The sequence below is a fragment of the Stenella coeruleoalba genome (genome assembly GCF_951394435.1).
Source record: "Stenella coeruleoalba genome assembly, chromosome: 3".
NCBI lineage: Eukaryota > Metazoa > Chordata > Mammalia > Artiodactyla > Delphinidae > Stenella > Stenella coeruleoalba.
Window position 1 is genome coordinate 8,144,734 of NC_137148.1, and position 14,260 is coordinate 8,158,993.

Here is a 14,260-nt window from a genome sequence, read left to right on the forward strand (position 1 = left end):
GGAAGCAGCCGCATAGCACAGGGAGATCAGCTCAGTGCTTTGTTTCCACCTAGAAGGGTGGGATATGGATGGTGGGAGGGAGATGTATGAAGGAGGAGATATGGGGATATATGTGTACATATAGCTGATTCACTTTGTTATACAGCAGAAACTAACACACCATTGTAAAGCAATTATATTCCAATAAAGATGTTAAAAAAAAGAAAAGAATTCTGTACCACAATGTTCATTGCAGCACTATTTACAATAGCCAGGACTTGGAAGCCACCTAAGTGTCCATCGACAGATGAATGGTTAAGGAAGATGTGGTACATATATACAATGCAATGGAATATTACTCAGCCATAAAAAGAAACGAAATCAAGTTATTTGCAGTGAGGTGGATGGACCTAGATTCCGTCATACAGAGTGAAGTAAGTCAGAAAGAGAAAAGCAAATATCATATGCTAACACATATATATGGAATCTAAAAAAAAAAAATAGTTTCTGATGAACCCAGGGGCAGGACAGGAATAAAGATGCAGATGTAGAGAATGGAGTTGAGGACATGGGGAGGGGGAAGGGTAAGCTGGGACAAAGTGAGAGAGTGGCACTGACATATATACACTACCAAATGTGAAGTAGACAGCTAGTGGGAAGGAGCTGCGTAGCACAGGGAAATCAGCTCAGTGCCTTTTGACCACCTGGAGGTGTAGGATAGAGAGGGTGTGAGGGAGACCCAAGAGGAAGGGAATATGGGTATGTATGTATACATATAGCTGATTCACTTTGTTATACAGCAGAAACTAACACAACATTGTAAAGCAATTATACTCCAATAAAGATGTTAAGAAAATAAAATTAAAAAGTATCATTGTTTTACAATATTAAAAACAAAAAAACAGAAACAGACTTACAGACTTCAAAAACAAACATATGGCTACCAAAGGGGATGGGTAGGGGGAGAGATATATTAGGAGTTTGGGATTGACATATGCATACTACTATAGATAAAATAGTCAATCAACAAGGACCTACTCTATAGCACAAGAAACTCTACTAAATATTCTGTAATAACCTGTATGGGAAAAGAATCTGAAATAGAATGGATACATGTATATGTATAACTGAATCCCTTTGCTCTACCCCTGAAACTAACACAACCTCATAAGTCAACTATACTCTAATATAAATTAAAAAGTAAATTTAAAAAAGTTTCCACTTGTGATTGGTGAGGTATCAGACAAGATAGATTGGACAGTGCTGTAGAAACCACCTGAAACATCTCAGTGGTAGATGACATAGTTTATTTCTTGCTCACACTGTGTGCTGCCAGCTCTGCTCATCTTAATCTCTCAGAGACCCTGGCTTCCAGGGGCTTCCTGCTTTCATCATCTCAGATGAGGGAAAGGGAGCAAGGGGCTGGCTCGTAAAGCTTCCATCCAAACACACTCGTATTTCGTTGGCAAAGACGAGTCACGTGGTCCCCTTCAAGGATGCTCTGTTCTCCACAGGGAGGGGCACTGAATAAGAGTGGGTGCTGATGCAGTCTCCCACATGGGGAACTTTGGGGGAACTGAGAACACGAGATGCTGACAGTCATCACTTATTTTTCTTCCCTGGTGTAGTTTTGAAAGAGGAGCACTTTCTGTAATGAGGGGTTGGACACGCCCTCAGTCAGCCAGGTGAGCGGAACCAACCCTGGTTCTCAATGGGTGAGTATAGTCACAGTGAGAAACATTCCATCCAGGCAGTGATATACGTATTAACTCTGCATAATTAGAGGGTCTCCTGGGTGACCAACAATAACTTAGTTCTATTTTGTTCAATTTGTCCAGTGGATTACCCTAAAGAATGCCTAAAGAAAAATGAGAGCATAATCAAAATGTGGGGAAATAATCTCTTGATGGAGATGTGAAAGGTTCTGTATCTATTTGCTTACGGATAAGGAACAGGGGGACACAGTCCACAGACATTAAGTAGATGAGCTGGTAATACGTAAATAGATTTCCTCAGTCTTCCTAGAGAGGAGAAAAAAGAAATTATTTCATTAATAGCAGAGTCACCTTAGGTTAAACATTAGAAAGAGCTGACTCTGCATTTCATTGTCTAAGGAGGCTGTGAGGTGTTAAGATCCTGGCAAATATATTGGTAGTATCATTGAATTAATCTCCAGATCCACTCCCCTCCCTCAAATCAAATTTGGAAACATTTACTAAGGCTTTGCCCCTTATACACTAAATCAACCTCTTCTTTACCAGAGCAGTCAGCTGAGCATATGCATGGTCTCTGCAGTTCTATAAAGTTTAAAAGAAAACAAAATAAAAATGAATTTTATACTGCAGATATTAGGGGCTCGGAATAAGTTGTTAATTTTGGGGGGCGAATTATTTTGCCATAAAAGTAAGTTTCTGCATTTTCTAGAAGCCCTCATTCTGCCTGGGGATCTGATAGAGCTGCTTCTCAATACTCACATGCTCAGCTTGCAAAGGGAGAAAAATGATTGTAAATAGCTTCGCTTCTCCTCAGATGGAGTCCTTGAGGGCTTTGGAAGCTGAGGCTCTAATGAAGGGAGACGCGCTGCTCCAAACTCCAGGCGCAGAGCTGTTTCTGATAAGATTAAAAGGATGTTTTTTCTTACCAGATACATTCCCTCTGAATGCTATATTTCCTAAACAGAGTGGATTATATGCCAAATGGTGCAATTTATCTCATAGGAGCCCGATGACTTGCTTCTTAGTTCCTGATACAGTGATTAGCTCTGGATTTTTTTTTGGTCATATTTTGTCCCTTTTTTTTTTTTTTTTTTTAATATTCCCGCATCGGAAGACAAACTCAGAAGCTATGGGAAGAAGAAATTAATGTCCATTATGAATCTGCTTTATTATCAAATCATACTAAATTATGAGCCTAATTTAAGCAAATTATTTCAAATTTGGTGAATTTATTTCATTCTTCCCATTGATTTAAAACCAAAAGTATTATTATATTGATGCCTAATTATTTCTTGCCACTTGTTTTATAATACACTCAACCAACTAATTTTGTTTACTGTGATAAAATACAGATAACATAGAATTGACAATTTTATTTACTGATTGATATTTATTTTTATTGGAGTATAGTTGATTTGCAGTGTTGTGTTAGTTTCAGGTATACAGCAAAGTGAATCAGTTATATGTATACATATATCCACTTTTTTTAGATTCTTTTCCCATATAGGTCATTACAGAGCATTGAGTAGTTCCCTGTGCTATACAGTAGGTCCTTATTCCTTATCTATTTTATATACAGTAGTGTGTATATGACAATCACATAGAACTGACCATGTTAACCCTTTTTAAGTCTACAATTCAGTAGCATTGAGTTCATTCACAATGCTGTACCAACCACCACATCTATCCAGTTCCAGAATTTTACTAAAATTGAACATGTCTAATAATTCAAAGAAATCTCCCTTCCCACAGAAAATGAGTATCTGTTGCCAAAAGATTTTATCAAACAGTATTTTTTACCAAAATAATTTCTCGAGCGTAAGGACAGGAAATCATAAGGGATTTTCCTTTGGAAATCCCACTCTCCACTCAAGTTCCTCCGTGTGTTCCATCTAGGGTATCTCTGGGGTGACACCATCCTCCCATGCAACCCCCACCCTGGCCCTACGCCAGCCCCAGAGGGATGACCACAGAGCGACCTGCCATGGACACAGTTAAATCTAGAGAAGCAATCAGTGTTAATGAACTGCGCAACGGCTCCTTGTGTAACAACTCACTTGCAGTCTCAACCACCACAAGTGTGTGTGGGGGTATACCAAGGCCGATGCCTTCAGAACCAACTGAGAAGCTTGACATTTTGATAAGAGCAGTTGCAAAAGTGGGAATTGAGTCTCACACCTTTATTTAACCTGAAGGTTCTCTTAATTCCCTGCATAGCAGTGCCAAGAACTCTGCTTTCTGAGACTCAACTGGACTAAGAAGACATGTGGATTTGATTTCAGAGGGAAAAAAGGGCCAAGACAATGAAATGAGCACCTTTCCAAATGTAACGTTTAGGTTCATGAAATAATTTCATCCTATTCCTCGGCCCCCTCTCCCCACCTTCCCCATGCAAACCCCTCATCAAATCCCAAATGCATCTGGCCACTTTCAAATATGAAATAAGCCTTTTAATTCATACCAAAAATGCAGACTACAGCTTTAAACCCTTAATCATTCATGTGGAGGCAAAGGCTTAAGAAATCTGGGGTAAAATAATCTTTCTTTGAAATATAAACTCTAGAATTTTATAATGAAAACAAAACGTGTTTCCTAGTAAGGAAAGCACTGCATGTCTCACTTGAACCTGAGCCTCACTGATGTATCCCAGCACCTAGAACATGGTCTGGCAAGGAATAGGCACCCAAAAATATTTGCTGGATGAATAACCAGTGTTGTAGTGCCTCATGACAACATGGTATAACTTACTCCAGAGACAAGTATTGGGTCCAGGGGTGGTGGCAGGGCGAGCTGGATACCTCACAGTACAGTTTCCACTACCCTCCCTCTATCTCTTCTTATGCTCATTCATCGTGTTCCCTGACCATCCTCCCTCCCTGATGCCGGTTTCTCTATAATATTATACATTTAGACCCTGCTTTCCTCTCCTCCTTCCCAACACAGCCCTGTGCCTTGCTCTAGGCTGAATGTATATGTCCCTCCAGAATTCTTATGTTGAAACCTCATCCTCAATGTGAGGATATTTGGGGGTGGCATCTTTAGAAAGTGATTAGGTCATGAGGGTGGGGACCTCATGAAAAGGATTAGTGCCTTGATAAAAGAGGTCCCAGAGCTCCCTCTCCCTTTTCACCACAGGAGGACCCAGAGAGAAGTCCGCTGTACAGGAACCAGAATTCAGACTTCACCAGACACCAGCTGTGTTGTCATCTTGAGGCTGGATTTCCTAGCTTCCAGAACTCTGGTGTTAAGAGTTTTTTGGCTGCACCGCAAGACATGCTGAATCTTAGTTCCCTGACCAGAGATCAAACCCATGACCCCTGCAGTGGAAGTGTGGATTCTTAACCACTGGGCCACCAGGGAAGTCCCTTGTTAGAGTATTTTTATTGGAGCAGTCTGAGTGGCCTGACACCTGCCTTTTCTCCTTCTACTTAATTCCCATTTCTCCCTCTGTGGGTTTTCTCTTCCCTCTTGCTCTCATTTTCCATTTTGCTTCCTCTCTCCTGTCCATCTTCTCCCTTTTTTAACAAATACATGAAACTAAGTTGTATTTTAAATAGGTATTCTGATTTATTAAATATTAGGCTCCCAGTTCTTAATTTTTTCCTATGGAACATTAAGATTTTATAAGTGTCTGCACTGCAACAAAGAACAGTTATTTTTTATTTGTCTTCAGGAAACAAACAAAAAAGGCTGTCTCCATGATGGCAAGTGCTGTAGTGTTCCGGAAAGTTGGCCGGTTCCGTATGATGGAAATAAATTATTCTATTGCCCACATCTCCTACTTTATGAAGAAAATAGAACACAGACTCAGGGGAAAAAATAATGCTTTTGGAGATAAAGGATAACGTTGCTGTTTTAATTGGGATGACTCAGGTGGTGTCTTACCTTGTTAGGGGACTAGGTAGATGGCTTGTGAGGAATGCATACTATTATCCACAATCTCTGCTTTCCCATTTCCAGCTTCCAGTTAATGTTGGTACAACATACATTAAATTGAAGGGTATCCATGCATGCAGCAGAGTGCAATTCCTGAATTCCCGGGAGAAGAGAAGCCTATTTTTTAAGTTAACAAAAATAAGCATGAGCCTTATTTCTAGTGTTTTCTATAGGACAATCAATACTTACTTCTCATCATATATCTTTCTCCTTAGTTTAAAGGAATAACTGACAAAAGTTAATCAGCAATGTCAGCACGACACATCACACTTTTTATGTCCTGATGTCATTAAAAAAATTATATAAAACTGGAGGATTGGAAAAGAAAGCAAGATAGTTCATCCTTCCTAGTTTCAAATACCTGAGTTTTCAAGTTCTCCAGATAAGTTAAACAGATTCTTCCATAAAATGGAAGAAAGAAAAATCTTTTTCTGCTCACATCCTATCCATTTGTACTGTTTCTTTTTGCAGACTTGTAGAAGAAGCAATTGTTAGCTTGTCTTCCTAGTTGGTGGATTAACTTGCCTCCACTGTGTGTCTCTGCAGTTTTCCCATTCATTCAGATTATACCTGCAAAGTCAAGAAATATGATTTGACAATTAGCCTACCTGTGATTTCCAGAGCCTTTGTTCACCTCCTGTTGATTCCTAAGGTCTCACCAGGGAAGGTAAGCTAACATGTCAGTAGGCAAAGACTCTTCTTCAATAAGTGTGGGTGGGTGAAGGAAGGTTGAATCGCAAGAGAACAAAAAGGGAAGAAAATAGCATACTTTTTCATTTCTATAACCTTTGCTAAAATTTTTCTTCTGAGGTTATAAATTCATTTCTTTCAAACAAGAAGCTTTGTTGAATAAAACTTAAATTCTTAAAATTGCCATTAAGTGCACCATTTTGTTCAAGATGAACCCATTAAACATTTTCTTTATTGTAATTAAGTCCAATACACAACAATTGGAAACATTGTCCAAATACTAACAGCTTAGCTATCAGCTTTGTGTGAGGTGGGAAGCCAAAGAATAGATGTGTATTCACTAAGCCCCAAAGAGCTTGTTTTGTTTTGATGCTAAGAGAGCAAAGGCAGGTGCCTGAAACCCAGGACAACTGCTCTGTCTCCTTCGTATAAGCCTATTTAGCTCGGCTTTGTTCACATCTACAAATGCAATCATTTGGACCAGGGACGGAGGGAAGTCCTACAACCACACCAATGACCTGTAGAGGAGAGCAGACAACAAGGGAAAGGCCAAGGGCAGCCTGTGTGGTGCACCCAGATGGGAATAAACCTGGTTAATGGGCTGTTATGTAAGGAAAGCTGGTCACCCAGCCTCCCAGCACTGGCTGTTAGAACCTAGACTGTTTTCAATTACATTGCATGCCATCTAGATGTTTATCTGCAATGCTATCTGTGACTCTTTAAGGCACAAAAGGATTGACTGATAAAGACTGTTCATATAGAATGAAAACTACTTACAGTTTACTGAATCATCAGTTTAAGTCTATCCAACAGACTGTAAATAATATGGAACTGCAGGATAACCCGATTGAGGACATTAATTTTTTTCCTGTGGTTATAAAAAGAAAACAAGCATATTTCCCTTTCTTTTCTCAAGTGGAAAAGAGCTCTTGGAGGGAAAGAGCTGGATCCTTGCAGAAGAGGTGTGGAAAGGGACAGGGAGAGGAGAGTGGACCAGTGCACATGGCAGGACACACTGGGACTCGGGGATGGATATTGATGGGGAGTTTGCTGGTGACACCTGGCCTCCACGGAGCACCTCATCTTGTAGCCACCTATTAACGTAGTTTGTAGTGGCTTGAAGACTTACCCCTAAGAGCTGTGCCCTTTGAGGCTGCATAGAAGGTCCAAGTCGCCAGATTTGTTGCAAGGGAGTGGAAGTTTGCCTACCTTTGGGTGGTCCAAGGAAAAGTCTGCAAACTGTGGTGTGTGGACCACATCCAGGCTGCAGCCTGTTTCCTTAAATAAGTTTTCGTTGGAGTGTAACCGTGTCCATTTGTTTGCGTATTATCTATGGCAGCTTTCACACTACCAGAGCAGAGTTGAATAGTTGCGACAGAGACCACAAAGTCTAGAGTATTTACTACCTGGCTCTTTATAATAATAATGTGCTAATGCCTGAACCGTCAGCCTGGAATGTGGGTTTAGATGATGGGCATGTCAGCTGTTCTTGTCAGAGCCTGAAGTCAGGAGATCTTTTGTAAGTTGTCTGCATCACCTAAGTCCTCAAGGATACAGGTGAGATCCTAGGCCAGGAGAAGGATCGATACTGACTCATAAAACACCTTTCCTTATCATCCCAATTCAAGCCAGTTTAGTTCTAGGTTTAAATACGAGATGATATTCTATATTTCTAGGATGACATACATGTTAGAAATTAATGTGTTTCTTGGACTAAAGCACTGTGACACACATCCATACCCGTTACATACTGCATGAGTTTCCCATCGCTGCTGTAACAAATGACCACAGACTTAGTGACTTAAAACAATATAAATGGATTATCTCACAGTTTGAGCTCAGAAGCCCCAAATCAGCCTCACTGGGCTGAAATCAAGGTTTTGGCAGGGCTGTGCTCCTTCGGAGGCTCCAAGGGGAGAATCTGCCCCTTGCCTTCTAGAGGCCCCTGCAGTCCTTGCTTGTGGACACTTCTTCTATCTTCAAAGCCAGCAGGACAGCATCTTCTCTCCTCTCTGACCTCTGCTTCTCTGTCACCTCTTCTTTGACTCTGACCATCCCCCCACCCCACTCCCCTTTTACAAGGATCCTATGATGACATTTGACCCACCAGGTAATCCAGGATATTCTCCCCAGTAAAATCCGTAACTGAATCACTCTGCAAAGTCCTTTTTGTCATGTGAAGTCACATATTCACAAGCACCAGAAATTAGGACGTGGTGTCTTTGGGGGTCATAGTCAGCTGAATGAGGCTATGATACTGCCCTCAACATGTAAGGAATTGCTGAACAGCTATGGAAGGTTACAGGAAATGGGCCTGTTCTGGTCCAGTACAGAGTCTCTACTTTTTATCCATCTGCAACTCTCGTTCAGGAAAGGGGTGAGTGGTAATGGCACAGGTGGTCCCTTGTGGTGTCACCACCCCCTGCTGGGTGAGAACAGCCCCACCCAAGCGATAGGGTGAGCTCTTGGACTTGCTGGTTCTGCGACCTCGGAGGGGTTCCCTGACTCCTGCTTTGCTCCCTAAGATGGACTTCATTGTCTGTGTCACATCCTTCCTTGGCCACATCTTAGGAGGACTTTGGGAAGGAAAGCAGATAGAGTTTTAGTGGAACAATTCTTGTGGTTGCAGGTTTACTGACCAGGAAACTGTCTCAGGCTCAAATACGCAGAGGCTATTAGTGACTGGACTCCAAACAGCTTTAGAAAGCATTTTCTTGAAAGAAAGAAGGAAGGAAGGAAAGAAAGAAAAAGAGAGAGAGAAAGGGGGGAAAAGAAGGAAAGAAAGGAAAGGCTTTTAGTCTGCTATGGGCTGAATTGTGTTTCCTACAAAATCATGTGTTAAAATTCTAACTCCCAGGACCTCAGAATATGACTGCATTTGGAAATAGGGCTTTTACAAAGGTAATTAAAGTCAAATGAATTCAGATGGGTGGACCCTAAATCAATATGATTGGTGTCCCTGAAAGAAGAAGAGGTTAGGACACAAGCAGACACAGAGAGAAAACCATATGAGGACACAGGGAAAAGATGGCCACCAGTAAGTCAAAGAGAGAGGCCTTAGGAGAAACAAGTCCTGCCAATACCTTGACCTTGGACTTCTAGCCTCCAGAGCTGTGAGAAATAAATAAATTTCTCTTGTTTAAGCCACCCAGTCTCCGGTTCTCTGCTGTGGGTTCTCTAAGAACCAATACAGGCTCCAGGAAGTGGAAGCTCTGGAAAGGCAGGGGGCATCGGTGAATCTTTAGCAGCCAGTGTTCCCAGCAGCTGGGGACGGTGGCCCAGGAAGGGCATCTGGGCCACCAAAACAGCATCTACATAGCAGGCAAGGTGCAATCATAGGAAAGAGTGCAGATGCTGGAGAGTGAAAAAGAATGAGAGCTTTTCACAGCTCTGAGCTGTGAAACTCAAAACTGGGACACTATCAGGAATTTTTGAAGTTAGAGTTTGAAGCCTCTTTGCAGGCAGAGTATCTTTGCCTTAAAACTAGCATCCAGCGGTGGGGGGGGGAACACCCAATGAAAAACAATGGCATCCAATTAAAAATATGGTAACCAAAGGTAAGGATGAAGAACATCTGAATCTGCGTTGCTTTGTCATAATGGGTTACAGTCTTCCCTCTGGGTTGACATCAGTTTCATTCTCCTCTTTGCCTAAAGTATGGCCTGGAAAAGCTGATGAATTCCTAAAGCAGGATGGAGAGATAGGTCATGTTTTCTTCCTCTCTACCTAGATGCTTCTCAGTGTAGAAGCTTTCCACTTACAAGATACGCTACTTCCCTTTGTCCCTTAATCTTCTCAAACTTGGTTGCGGTCATCATCCTATTATTCACTCCATACTAGATGGATGGATTTTCCCTGGTTTCCTATTTTCCACCCTGGTGCTCCTGTCCCTTGCAGGAATAACAGAGCACTGTCCTTCTCTTCCTTTAAAAGTTCTGCCCTACAGAAATGCTTCTCTTCGATGCTCTGGTATAAACCATGGCATCGACCCCTACTCATGATTTCCCTGACCACAGATTCTTTGTGGCATAGATTCTTATTTCTCATTTCTCCTGTGATATTCCACCCTGTGTCAAGCACAGAATGAATAATGGAAACAACGTTAACCTTTATTTTCCATGCTTGGTAGAACTGCAGAGGTTTGTAGCAGATGGCGTCAAAAGGTGAAGGTACAATAAGACATTCAATTTCATAATCAAAGAGGTCACTTTAAACAAGATGGAACACCAGCTTGTGGGCTAATATTGACACAGTTGTTTAATCCAACAGTGACTCAGGTTATGTTTTTTAAGCAGCCTACATGTTTTCTGTTGCATAGGACACCAGACAAAGAAATACAAATATTTGGGTTTTTTGTTACAATCAAAGCTGGGAAAGTTTAGGGTGTTTTCTTAGTAAAATGTCTTGGTGTGGCTGGGAAGAGGTCTGTGAGGCCATGAGCAATTTCTCTATAAGAAAACTCTATGACATTGCACTTTCTGCTGAATTTAGTTTTCAGATACTGAATGCATATAAACTGAATGGACATTAATAAAAAGGATTCAGTGAGGGGGAAGATAAAAAACAACCAGATGAAGTCTGGACCTTTCTTTGTTGCTGATCTGAGGACTGCTACATCCAGAAGTGAATTACTATGAAGAGTGTAGCTCAAGCAGCAGAAATAATTAGGAACTATTAGGAGCTATTTGAAGAATGTAGGTGGGTAAGCTGATCCCAAGTAGGCAGGTGAAAAGATTTTGAGCCACTAACAATATTGTGCAAAGATGCTCAGAGCATGAATAACGAGCTGCATGGCTGGTCGTCCTCACTGTGTTCGTGAGTGCGGTAAGGCCATGGGGACTGGGAGCTCAATGGAAGAGTCCGGTGTGGAGAAAAGAGTCTTTGTTATTCACGGGACTGGTATTGAAATCAGCTCCATGTGTGTTTGGTTGATAGTAGCTCAACAGGAGGTGGATTCCACAGGAAAGAAACCTGAAGAAGAACTATGAAGGACGCAAGTCTATTCAATATACTTCAGTTCAGCTGGTGGTCTCCTTAACTAATGCCATGGCTCATCCCTTCAACCTCTGTTTACTGAAGGACTGTGATGTGCAGTCACTTGGTGGATACCAGGAGTGAATCAGGCAGTATTCAGGCTGCTGTTACAAAACACCACAGACTGGGTGGCTTATAAACAAAAAAGACTATTTCTCACAGTTCTGGATGCTGGGAGGTCCAAGATCAAGGCACCAGCAGGGTCATATTCTGATGAGAGTCCTCTTCCCGGTTCATAGCCAGCTCTTTCTTACTGTGTCCTCATATGGTAGATGGGGCTGGCGATCTCTTTAGACCTTCTCTTTCAAGGGCACTAATCCCATTCATGAGGGTTTCACCCTCATGACCTAAGTACCTCCCAAAGGCTCTGCCTCCTACCATCATTTCTGAAGGTGAGGGTTTCAATATACAAGCTTGGCAGAGACGGAAACTTCAGACCATAGTCGTCTCTTCCCTCATGGAGCTAACCTTCCCGAGGAAGAACAGGGGATCCTGCTACAATGTAGGCGAGGGGCTGGAGAATGCGGGGGAAGGGAGTAAGGTTTTCTACTTTGTGTTATAGAAGGCCTCACTGAGTGGGAGGTCTTTGAGCACAAAGTGGAATGGAATGAAGAAGTGAGTCATGTGGAGACCCTGGGGACGGGAGAGGAGGGAACATTCCAGGCAAAGAGACGATATGCAGAGATCTTCAGGTGACAATGAGGTTGGCAAGCTCCAGGAGCAAGAGGTCGGTGGGGCTGAGCAGGGATCACGAGGGAGATGAGAGATTCAGACAGTGGCCAGGCGTGTGGGGTCCTATAAGGAACCAGGATTCCATCTTTCATGGGATGGGAAGCTGTCAGTTTTTCATGATTAGAAAGAACTAGAAAGAGATGAAGTCCAACTGGTCGTCTCACTGGCCATCACCATAGTACACTGGAGTAGTAATCAAGAACCCGAAATCCCAGAATAGGCTCTATCACGTATTAGCACATTGGCTAAAGCAAATCACTTAAATCCATCTGGGACCTGGTGTTGCACAAATCCAGATGCTGAACTCGAAGACTCCAAGTTACTTTTTGCTCTCAGTGAGCTGTATAATGTATAAGTGAAATACGGTGATATCAAAATCTTTAATATTGAATTTTATTGTGCTTTACACATGATTTTTATTCTATTGCAATAATAGAATAAAAATGTTACAGGACCCAAAGGGTCCCAATTAGGTCATTTAATTTATTTTTAGCTTTGTATATGAAAAATAATGAAAAGCACAATAAGTTAAAATAACTCCATTGCATATATATGTATATTACACACACATCCTTCCACCCAGAAGGAGTGTTTCCATGTTGTAAGTGCCATCCCAATGTGATCAACACTCCCTGAAATTCTACCATGGAATTCCAGCCACTCTGTTTGTACCCTCCAGAGATGATCACTGTCTACATTAGTTTGGAACCTATCTCTGCTGGACACATCATATTTTCTGGCTTCACAGCAAATTTGAACACGCTTGGTGTGTCTGGGCACTTCTAGCCCTGTGAGTCCCACCTCCCTAAGGCAGATCCCAGAGGACTTGGGGTCCCAGCTCTTGGAAGCTGGACCCCACATGTTTCCAGCCTCCACCAAGCTGATCCTCACACACAGGCCCTGCTTTGGGAAAGAGCATCCTGAGAAAAGAGGCTCCAATGGAATCCACTTTTGGTGGAGGCATGTGGCTCCTGGGGGCAGCCGCGCTTTCCTACCTAGGCTCTGGAACAAACGTGGTGTGGGATCTGGGGCAGCTGCAACTGTGGTCAAGCCTGGAAGCAGTGCACACTGTAGCATCCCAGGCTTACTGACAGCAAAGGTCCCACTGTCACTGTCACGCCAGTCTTTGTACATGGTTTGGGACACAGTTCCTGTAAGCGGGGAGCTTATTTCTCAGATGTCTCAAGAATATCAAGGGCTCCTCAGTCTCTTCTTTTCTGCTGAATCTGCCATAATTAGTTATTGTTACTTGCAACTACTAACTTGGTCTGATCCTGGCTGCCCTAGCCTTGTGAAAACATCTCCCCAGAATCTATACACATATAAGCAACAATGTATTTTCATATTTAAGAATGGAAGTCTGCACTAGTTAGTTTAGACCCGTAATCTCTTATCAACAGCCATGATGTTCCGTGGTACTGTATCCTACACCATAATTTGCTTAACATGCTCCCTATCAATTTACACTTGAGAGATTTTCCTAAAACTGTTATATACAACATAGCAGTGAAAACTCTGACACATTTATGTTTGCCAACTTACAATATGGTGTTTGTATAGATTCCTAGCAGCAAGATTGCTGGATTATCATATATATATATATTAAAAATTTAATATATGAATTATATTTTAAAAGGTTATACTAATTCATACTCCCACTACAGACGTATGAAGAAATCAATTTTTCCCACACATGCTCTAACACTTGATGTTATTAGCCTTTTAAGATGTTGCCATTTTGAAAGGCAAAACTGCATCTCGTTTTACAGTTAATTTACATTTTAAAAACTATTAGTGAGATTAAGTATATTTTCATATATTTATTGGCTCATTTGTATTTTTCATCTTTGTTTTGTCTATTTATATCCTTTGTCTATTTTCTATTTTTTTATTAATAGAGATCACATTATATTATATATTCTAAATATATAATATATAACATATATATTGTGTATATATTGTAAATATATAATATATATAACATATGTTATGTAGTGTGCAATTTGTATGCATTGTATTGAAAATAATTTCTCTAAACCCCTCCCACTTACCTTGTAATTTTATTTATGATATCTTCTACTACACGCATTACACAAAAGTTCTATTCCAGGCTTGCTGAAAATGGTTCAACTTTAAGGGATCTAGAAATATTATTAAATATATTAATAAAAGTT